Below are 8,926 nucleotides of genomic sequence, written 5' to 3'. Positions count from 1 at the left end.
ACGAATAAACGAAGGAAATAACGAAGGAACGAAAGAGCGAACGAACCAACCCACGAATGAACGAACGAACGAACGAGCAAACAAACAAACAAACAAACAAAACAAATAACAAGCAAACAATAAACAATAATTGTGTGCAATCTGGCCCATTTTCAGGGCATTTGTCAAACGTTTGGAGGAGGTCCACAGTTAGGCCTGGGTGGGGGGGGGGGGTTGTCCCACCAACAGGAATTCCCCCCCCCCCCTCTCCCCTGTATTGGGCCCTGGAATTTATTGATACGGACTGAACTTGAAGAACGGATTGACTGACGGACCGACGGACGGACGGACTGACGGACGTACTGAAGGACTGTCGGACGAACTGTCGAACGAACGAACGAACGAACGAACGAACGAACGAACAAACGAACGAAAACTGACGAACGAACAAACTGACGAACGAACAAACAAACGAACAAATTAGCAAATGAATACATACATTCGCAGAAAGAAAAAGGCAAAAGGTACATTTGTGGAGTCAGTAAGGGGGTGGGTGGGCTTCCGGAACCCAGGAACCTTGGGAATCCCCCTGCCTAGAACACACACACACTGATCGACACTGACACACACTGACACACACAACTTGACGAACGCACACACACACACACAATACACACACACACATCCACACCGGCACACACACACACACACACACACACACGCACGCACACACACATGTGACACACACACGTAAACACACACACCGGCAATGACACTGACACACACACACGTACCGTACACACTGACGGGCACACTGCCGGCCGGGCACACACACACACACACACACACACACACACACACACACAACACAAACACATACTGACATACTCGCAACTGACATAGCAGAGGGGGTGGTAAGTCATTTGAACGTTTAATCTTTGTCAAATTTAACTACCCATCCAATTAAATCCTTGTGTTTTATTTTGAGATAGTTTTGTATTTTTAGTCACTGCAGCGAAGGGACATCACTCCCGCCACCTTATCTGTATCTTCTTTGCGCAACACGTGTAGACCAGTCCAATCGTCCAAATGTAGTGGTCATCTGCAGAGACGCCGCCGTGCCGTACAGCTTATCCTGGATGGGAGTCGGGATTCGCTTTTTTTGCACTGCCATTGATGCCAAGAACGGAGCAGCCAGGGTCATTTCAATTTTCATCCAGGAATGGCACAAGCGAGCCAAACCGGCCGATGGTCTTTCGACTCCATGGAGACAGCTGGTGAAGGTAATACTATTTTTATTCCTACATTCGTGTTGACGACAGAGTGCAACGTTTCTAAAATATGATCGGTGCTAACAGAGCAGCAGGAATATAGCCCTTGATGACTTGGTCACTTTCGGTTTCACGGTACCAGTAAAGTCGGCCACCCCCCCCTCCCCCCCCCCCCCCCCCCCCCCCCTTTTAGGACCTAAACAAATCTGAAAAAATCAGGTCTTGAAGAAAGAAGTCTTGAGATGAGATAGTAAATATAGAGAGGTTGTGGACAGACAAATCTGAGAAAACAGGGTCTTAAAAGGGAGGGAGTCTTTAATCAGGGGATATTAAAAGTGTTGTTCCACTGTACTACCAAAAAGAGGGGATACTGTTTGATGTTACTGTAAAGACTTACAGTAACACTGTTCTCTCCGATTGCCAGTGTTTGTACTTTGTAACAGATTGTATGACCGGCACGGTTGGCCTTGTGGTAAGGCGCCCGCCCCGTGATCGGGAGGTCGTGGGTTCGAACCCCGGCCGGGTCATACATAAGACTTTTAAAATTGGCAATCTAGTGGCTGCTCCGCCTGGCGTCTGGCATTATGGGGTTAGTGCTAGGACTGGTTGGTCCGGTGTCAGAATAATGTGACTGGGTGAGACACGAAGCCTGTGATGCGACTTCTGTCTTGTGTGTGGCGCACGTTAAATGTCAAAGGAGCACCGCCCTGATTGGCCCTTCGTGGTCGACTGGGCGTTAAGCAAACAAACAAACAGATTGTATCCTGAAATTTAGCACTCCATGTGTTAACATTTCCACTTCCAGGTCTGTAGTGTGCAAACGTGTTGTCACTGTTACAGCTGAAATGAACTAACAAGAATACTAGTCTGATGTACATAAAATATGGGAGAGGTTTGGGGTCGGGGGTGGATGGCAAGCATAACATTGATAAATGACTATAGTTTTGCAGTGGTTTGCTCTCTTGTACTATGAGTGTTAACAGCAATTGTTTATAATTTGTTACTCAACTTACTGTAAGGACTATTACTATTAGCTTTTCTCAGCAACTGCAAACAATTGTGACTTAATTGCAAGAGCGCTTCATTAAACATTGGGACACTTCTTTTGGTTTTTTTAATGGCTATAGTGTAGAAACTAGAAATGCTGAGATACATTAATGTAGTCATGAACAACAGCAACAACAAAAACAAGAACATGTTTTGAATACTTCTGGCTCTGCATGGTGTTAATCCTACTCAAACTTAGTCAAAGTATTAAGGTATCATTATTTATGAATAATGTGAAGTTGAAGATACAAATTAATGAGAAAGTTTGTGTATTTTTCTGTACACTCTTGCTATTTACTGTTTCAGTGCTGAACCATTTGCTTGAATGCTTGATCAGATGATGACAGAGTGACACCTGGTGGTACCCAATAAAACTGCCTTTGCTGCTATAACTACAAGAAATTTCTACAATTCAGAACAGTAAGTGCATGAGGTTCCATTTTAAGCTGTCAAGAGTAAATCTCAGGAATAGATTAGAAGATTTAGTTATGTCACACATGTCTTGCTTTCTTGACTTTTCTCACACTCTCTTGTCAGACTCAGAGAGTGCATGATTGTACATTTTTTTTACAGTAATTTTTTATGTTCCTAATTGGAAAACAAATGTGTCATAATCTTAGTGTTTAGGATAACTATATGGCAGAGAGAATCATGGAAATGATTGGGCGATGGGGGTGTGTCGCTGGTGTGCAAGAGGGTGGGTGGGTGTGGAGAGAGTAGTGATGGTAGTCAACTACTAACTAAAAGATTACTGATTGCATACATTTAGTGTTTATTGATTTGGAGGGTGGGGGAGGAAGGCAAGCAGTATTATTACATGTGTATGGGTATACTAGTTGTGCATGTTCCAAATGGGGGTGGAGGTTGGCATGGCAAGCAATAGCTCAGTCGGTATAGTGGCCTTGAAACCGGTTGTGGGGATTTATTTCTCAGAATTGACGTTGTGCAGACTCTGCTTGGTTTCTGAATAGCTTATTAAGCCTGTGACTGTGTGCATACATAAAGATCTCAAGTTCACAGTTTCAGGGCTTGGAATTAATGGAAACATCAACACACATGTAGGAAAAACTCAAAAAAAGGAGGGGGGGGGGGGGGAGTTTGGTCCCACGGTAGTGTTTGAATGAAAGCAATCTTACTTTTTAAGAGGGTAATCTTGCAGGACTATGATTCTTACATTGGTAGTTGACTAGTGTAGTTGTGGTTTTGTACTAGTGAGGAATGTCATCTATGTCATGTGATTTCTTGCTTCTTCTTTTTGTGTGTGCAGCTAAAGATGTTGGACCTTGCCTACAGCCTAGTTTTGCATAGATCTCTAACACCGTGGCTTTACTCTGAGACACCACAAAAAACACAGCCTTTTCTGCTGCTGAAAGGTAAACATTAGGTTAAATTTGTGTTTGTTTTGATTTGTATGTTTTCCTTTTGTAGTCTATGGCAGGAGATTTGTGCAGGTGTACAAATGGTAGAGGTGTCAGAAGAAATGTCCACTTGTTACTTGTCTCTATATCAGTATATATGTATCACAAATACGCATCAAATGTACTGATAGAGACCACATGGACAATTTCAAGCACTTTTCTGCCAGGGGTAGGGTCAGCTATGTAAGAATCATGTCTTACTCTGTTCATGCAAAAATAAGGTTCTGCATTTGAATGAGTGTGAATCAGGCACCTGTGTTTTTGCTCTTGTTTGTGCCCTCTTGTGAACTGTTAACTTATGAACAACCACCCCAGCAAGCAACTCTTTACTGTTCTGAGCACAACAGAAGGGCGCATGGTCTGGGCATATGGATGGTAAACACATCTCATGCACAAGTACAGGCCTGAAAGTGGCGAGTATTTTCAATTACTCGCCATGGCGAGTAAAAATCATGTAAATGGTGAGTAGAAATGTTAATCTACTCGCCACATGCGAGTAAAGTCGATAAAACAAATGGTTGTTTTGACGAGTAAAGTTTCAGTAAATTATGAGAAGTACATGTACTAGCAGTGCTTCATTTTGTGGACTTTCAGTGCTGAAGTATGATTGTGTGGATTGATCATTTTGTATTCTGTTATTCAGATTGCCACTTGCTTTCTTTTACATATATTTACAAGATGGTGGCTGATTTGTGTGTGTTGCAGAACACAGGTCCATGAATAAAAGAACCCAGCTGGTATTCTTCATTCATGGAAAATGAAAGGAAATTTATCAGCCAGGATTCGCCACTCACTCTGCTAAGGGGGAACCCCGGTCAGCCCTACAGTGGATGAACAGCTTGGTCCTTGGAGGGAAAGGTAACTACTGCAGCACTTTAGAAGGGGTCTATGTCGACCAACAGTGGCTGTATTCCCTGTATGTTAATTTCCTGTACATATACAGGGAATATACTTCCGTTAGACGCCATGGAGTTACTTCAAGCTTACGAAAGTGAAAGTGATTCAATGGACGAGAGTACCAGCGAGGAAAACATAATACCAGGCTGTTGGGGGTGGGGGTGCAGATGTTTCTTTAACTAAATCCGTTTTGATAAACGGTCGAAGCATGTTTTGCTTGACTGGATGCCGCACGCGAATTCAGGATTTTAAATAGATTCTCCTATCTAACCGCAGTCACGCGCTTGGCGCAAGATTGTACGATATTATACTTCTTTACAGAAAATCCAACTGTATTCCCGGTACACAGGGAAAACACCTATGGCTATGGGGAATACACCTTCTTTTGGTCGACATAGACCCCTTCAACCTTACAATATGTGAATGTGTAGAATATTATGCTTTTGCTTAAAGCTTGTTACATATGACTAAGACAGAAATGTTAATCATTCCCTTGGTGCAAATCATAAAAAGAACAATAGCGATCTGATGTACTGTGGATCAATCGAGGAAAAGGTGTGTATGACCTAGAAGAAACTGGTTTTGAAAGTGCTGAGGATGGATGGAACATTGATGCAATATCATTTACTACATTGAACCTGGGTTTCAAACTGAAGTGCTTTTTTATGCTTCTTGTTATATATATGGTCTCGATTGACTCCTGTGTTCAAGAGACTGTAAACAACCATAAACAATCTTGTGTTGTTATGTGGTGGTGGTTTTGCTGTTGTCTAGCATCTACCCGTAATTGGCTTTATCAAATGCACCAGAAACGAGCATGAGTTTGTCGGATTAGTGAACTGTTTGAAAAACTTTAATGTATTTGTGGTTGACAGGTTGTTATTATTTCTATATTGTGTTCTTCTTTTTCTCAGGTGGGCTGTCTTCTGAAACATATGAATCGGGAGCGTCACATCTTTCTTCCTGAGACATCCCCTCTTGAAAATGGTGTGGCGTTTAGCTGAATGGAAACGTGGCAGTGTCCTGTTTTTCATAGCTTCGATGCGCGAAGTTGGGGATTTCAGCAGAGAATTTATTGATTGATTAATTAATTAGTTATTTAAGCTCACCTCACTCCTTAGTGTTATTTAGGGGGATGGGGGGGGGGGGGGGTGGTGTTGGCCTGGATCTTGTTAGTGAACTTTCTTTCTGGCAACTCGCATCAGAAATTCCAGGTTTGCTTTCAAGGCAATAGACGGTTTTTGAAAATAATTCTGTTAGGATTATCAGCAGTCCGGAGGTGTACAAATCCCTGTACTGCAGTCAGGTTTTTCAAAACATCTCGAGCACGCTCTACGCCTCTGACGGGCTGTATCCCACAATCGGGACAAACGACCAACTTGGATGTGTATGCCATGCGCACAATATGATACCCCTTGCCTTTAAAAATCAGCGGTCACGAGTTCATCAGAGTTCAGAATTTGTTGTGTAAAAGATAGCCGCTGTCAGCTAGCCATTCGTGGCTCAGGTGATTATATTTAATACAAATTTAAAAAAAGGTTTCTTATGTAGCGCACGCCGCACAGCATACACATCACAGTCAGTCGCTTGTCCTGATCGCAGGATAGCGTGAAACATGCTCCGGGAGACTGCCAATAATCCTTACATAGTTATTTAAAGAAATTGTGTATTGGTACAGCATGTTATGCATGTACTAAGATAGCTATTTGTAAATATTTGGTAGATATTTATGGTGGTGTCCCGAATTGCTCCCTCCCAATTTGCCCCATCCCATGTGGTCCCCAATTATTCTTGCATTTTGCTGTGAGTAACATAACGTGTGCAAAGGCATTTGTCTGAAGCGCATTTCCAAAAAGACCCCCCGCGGGTTAGGGGGAAGAATTTACCCGATGCTCCCCAGCATGTCGTAAGAGGCGACTAACGGATTCTGTTTCTCCTTTTACCCTTGTTAAGTGTTTCTTATATAGTCAATGTTTGTACAGATTTTAGTCAAGCAGTATGTAAGAAATGTTAAGTCCTTTGTACTGGAAACTTGCATTCTCCCAGTAAGGTAGTATATTGTACTACGTTGCAAGCCCCTGGAGCATTTTTTTTATTAGTGCTTTTGTGAACAAGAAACAATTAACAAGTGGCTCTATCCCATCTCCCCCCCTTTCCCTGTCGCGATATAACCTTCGTTAAACACCAATTAAAGAAAGAATTTCCAAAAAGCATAGTTACCATTTGTTTTTTTAAATCTGAATCCGTGACTGTTGTTCTTGAATACTCTTTCGTTTAGGTTTCCAAAAATGCTGATATAAAGGGGAAGGATAGTTGAAACTGTAACCGTTTACATTTTGCTCCCAGATTTGCAGTTGTTGTTTTTACTAGGAGTTTGGACGGGCTCGGTGTTCTTGTGGATAAGACATCGGCCTCCTATTCAGAAGGTCATGAGTCAAAATCGCGGCCGCCTGGTAGGTTAAAGGTGGAGAATTTTCTGATCTCCAAGGTCATTGCTTATGTGCAGACCTGCTAGTGCCTTATCCTCCTTCGTGTGTACACACAAGCACAAGACCAAGTGCGCACGGAAAAGATCCTGTAACCCATGTCAGAGTTTGGTGGGTTATAGAAACACAAAAATACCCTGCATGCTTCTCCCGAAAGCGGCGTATGGCTGCCTGAATGGTGGGGGAAAAACGGTCATACACGTAAAAATCCACTCGTGCAAATTTGTGAGTGAACGTGGGAGTTTCAGCCCATGAGCGAAGAAGAAGAAGAACTATGAGTTTTACTCTTTTAAAAAAATGGTTTTCAAATTCGAAGATTGCCACAACAGTAGTCTATCTCATCCGACTTGAACCCTTCAGACTCCCTGTACATGTACTTGCAGTTTAAACTCATATTTTGTCTGAGAATAGTTTTCAAATGCAAAGTCCTTCAGAAAAACTGCGAGATAAAAATCTGGAGTGCTAATATCGTGTTGGTGTATCGTGTCAGTGGCCGAGTGGTAACGCACTTGCGCTCGGAAGCGAGAGGTTGCGAGTTCGACCCTGGGTCAGGGCGTTAGCAATTTTCTGCCCCCTTTCCTAACCTAGGTGGTGGGTTCAAGTCTTTCGGATGAGACGAAAAACCGAGGTCCCTTCGTGTACACTACATTGGGGTGTGCACGTTAAAGATCCCACGATTGACAAAAGGGTCTTTCCTGGCAAAATTGTATAGGCATAGATAAATTTTCATAAAAATGTCCACCAAAATACCCGTGTGACTTGGAATAATAGGCCGTGAAAAGCAGGATATGCGCCGAAATGGCTGCGATCTGCTGGCCGATGTGAATGCGTGATGTATTGTGTAAAACAATATTCCATCTCACACGGCATAAATAAATCCCTGTGCCTTGAATATGTGCGCGATATAAATTGCATAAAATAAAATTAAAATAAAATCCCCGAGCTTAGAACTGTACCCACAGAATACGCGCAATATAAGCCTCATATTGATTGGTATGTAAGAAATGTTAAAGTCCTTTGTACTGGAAACTTGCATTCTCCCAGTAAGGTAGTATATTGTACTACGTTGCAAGCCCCTGGAGCAATTTTTTGATTAGTGCTTTTGTGAACAAGAAACAATTAACAAGTGGCTCTATCCCATCCCCCATTTCCCCCCCCCCCCCCCCCCCCCCCCATCCCCCCCCCTCTTTCCCCGTCGCGATATAACCTTGAACGGTTGAAAACGACGTTAAACACCAAATATAGAAAGAAAGAATAATCTTTGAACAGCATTTGGTTGGAAAATGAAAGTCTTCACAAAGCTATCTTCTTCTATTTGTGTGGGTTAATAAATAGGATTTAACATAACAATGTGGTACTGGTATGGGTTTTGTAAAGTGATTACTCAACTTCTGTGAATTGTACCTTCGTGGTGATCATGCTACACACTGGGTAATTCAAGCACAGAAAATAATATTTCTTAATAATTTGGCCTTATAAATGTACTCCGTGACTGTATTTGTATATGGTGAAAAGGAGAAGATATAAAATTTGTGAAATAGGACTTCGTATTTGGTTTTGTCATAATGAATTTGTTGTTTCTGTGTGTGTGTGTGTGTGTGTGTGTGTGTGTGTGTGTGTGTGTGTGTGTGTGTGTGTGTGTGTGTGTGTGTGTGTGTGTGTGTGTGTGAGCATGCATGCGTGCTTATGTGTGAGTGCACAATTGTGTGTGTGTATTAATCCAGCAGAAACAGCTTCTCTTCCATACATTTGAATCATTTATATTGATACCACATGGAGACTATTCTGAACACACAAGCGTGGTTTTCTCTCTACAGTGCTTTTCCTA

General features: G+C 42.4%; 1 long non-coding RNA gene across 1 annotated transcript; it reads left to right on the top strand.

The window, feature by feature from the left end:
• The first annotated feature begins 1,064 nt into the window (after window positions 1-1,064).
• On the top strand, window positions 1,065-7,976 carry LOC138951244 (uncharacterized). Its single transcript, XR_011451070.1, has 5 exons — window positions 1,065-1,262; window positions 2,604-2,717; window positions 3,565-3,670; window positions 4,421-4,573; window positions 5,527-7,976. It is a non-coding gene; the product is annotated as an uncharacterized lncRNA (long non-coding RNA).
• Window positions 7,977-8,926: the final 950 nt, after the last annotated feature.

The sequence above is a fragment of the Littorina saxatilis genome, linkage group LG16 (assembly GCF_037325665.1).
Source record: "Littorina saxatilis isolate snail1 linkage group LG16, US_GU_Lsax_2.0, whole genome shotgun sequence".
Lineage (NCBI taxonomy): Eukaryota > Metazoa > Mollusca > Gastropoda > Littorinimorpha > Littorinidae > Littorina > Littorina saxatilis.
Note: the sequence above shows the minus strand (reverse complement) of the source record. Positions and strands in the feature narration are given on the sequence as shown.